General features: G+C 40.9%; 1 non-coding gene across 1 annotated transcript; it reads right to left on the reverse strand.

Annotated features, from left to right (window-relative positions):
- Nucleotides 1-846: 846 nt before the first annotated feature.
- LOC145411262 (5S ribosomal RNA) lies at nucleotides 847-965 on the reverse strand. The gene has a single exon (XR_013899389.1). It is a non-coding gene; the product is annotated as a 5S ribosomal RNA (ribosomal RNA).
- Between the last annotated feature and the right edge of the window lie 523 nt (nucleotides 966-1488).

A 1488-nucleotide genomic window follows, 5' to 3' on the forward strand; every position in this document is an offset into this window, starting at 1 on the left:
AGAGACATCGTATAATGAGGGTTTAATGTACGATAACCCTAGATGCGATACCCTGGCTTAACAATGGGGGTAGAAATATCATCATACCCCACCTAACGATGGCCAAACCCCAGTTTGACAATGGGGTTTTGTTTTGTTTTTGCCGATTTTGATGATATTTTAGACTAAAATTGAGTGTTTGGGTTGATTTATAAACTGTTTTTAGACTTAGCTTAGTCTAATGTGTTTTAGCCATAGGTGGGGTGAACATTGTCATTTTGGGGTACAGTTTACTAAGCTTTAGTTTTTTCCTGGCTTATATTTGATAATTTTCGGATTTTATTTGTTGGTTTTAGTGAGTTATTTACAGGCGTAGGCTTAGGTTAGCTTCCTTAACATCTGTTAGGCCATTTAGATTGGCTTTAAACTTGTTTTGGGGCTCATTTGAGTGGGTTTTGGACTTGGTTTGGGGGGAACCCAAGGCTGGTAATTGCTCCACAATACATGTTAAAAGTACCCTGATATATGATACCCCGCCGAATGATGGGGTTTTACCTAACCAATTACATCGTTAAACTGTAGTATGCTTATAATTACTAGCTACACCACACAAAAACTGACAAGAGCTTAAAAATTCTTTGAAAAAGAATGAAACATTAAAACAAACCTGATCCAAACAAGCTTGCAGGGTGTGGTAATTCTTTACCAAACAGGCACGGCAATTCCACTTACATTATAACAAACTCGGTCTCCATCCATCCATTGCCAGACGCCATGTATCCCAAACGGGGTGGTCAAGGGCTTAGAGTTAATTGTTTTACAGGGAGGGGCACTAATCCTCCACCAACCCCACTTGACACGTAGGGATGCCAACAGCATCTGGTGTTCCCAGGCGGTCACCCATCCAAGTACTAACCAGACCCAACGTTGCTTAACTTCGCTGATCGGACAGGAAGCGGTGTACTCAACGTGGCATGGCCGTTAGCAAACTCGGTCTCAAGGTAAGTAATTTCGGTACATATGCAACACAGATGGTTAACTAATGAACTGTCACTGCATGAAGTGATTGGAAAAAGACAAAATACAGTATACCTTTTTCTGGGCTGTCAAGGAAGTGGCCAGGTCGCCCACGGCAACATTTACCGATGGTCTCTCCAACTGCACGCACAGTTTACCAACCATTGTTCCAAATGGACACGTCAATGTGTCCTGTGTCAAAACGATGGCAAACTTGGTAAATTTTTACAAGTTGCCAATACACCCCCCAGGTTGTGCAGTATATTTTTCTGGACATATCCTAACCTGCTGCAGCGGAATGCTTACCTTAGAGTAAGGTATCATACTATGAGTTTATGCAGGTAATATCCCTGAACCGCCTATTGGCAACTTGTAAAATAATACCACAAACATAGTGATTTAACTAAAATTAACCTAGCCAAACCTAACCTAATCTAATTGGATAATATCGATTTTCAGCCCATAATCATTCCTGTCGATTTTATTTGTTCT

This window comes from Coenobita brevimanus, chromosome 88 (genome assembly GCF_032717465.1).
Source record: "Coenobita brevimanus isolate Jiangsu-jjx chromosome 88, ASM3271746v2, whole genome shotgun sequence".
NCBI lineage: Eukaryota > Metazoa > Arthropoda > Malacostraca > Decapoda > Coenobitidae > Coenobita > Coenobita brevimanus.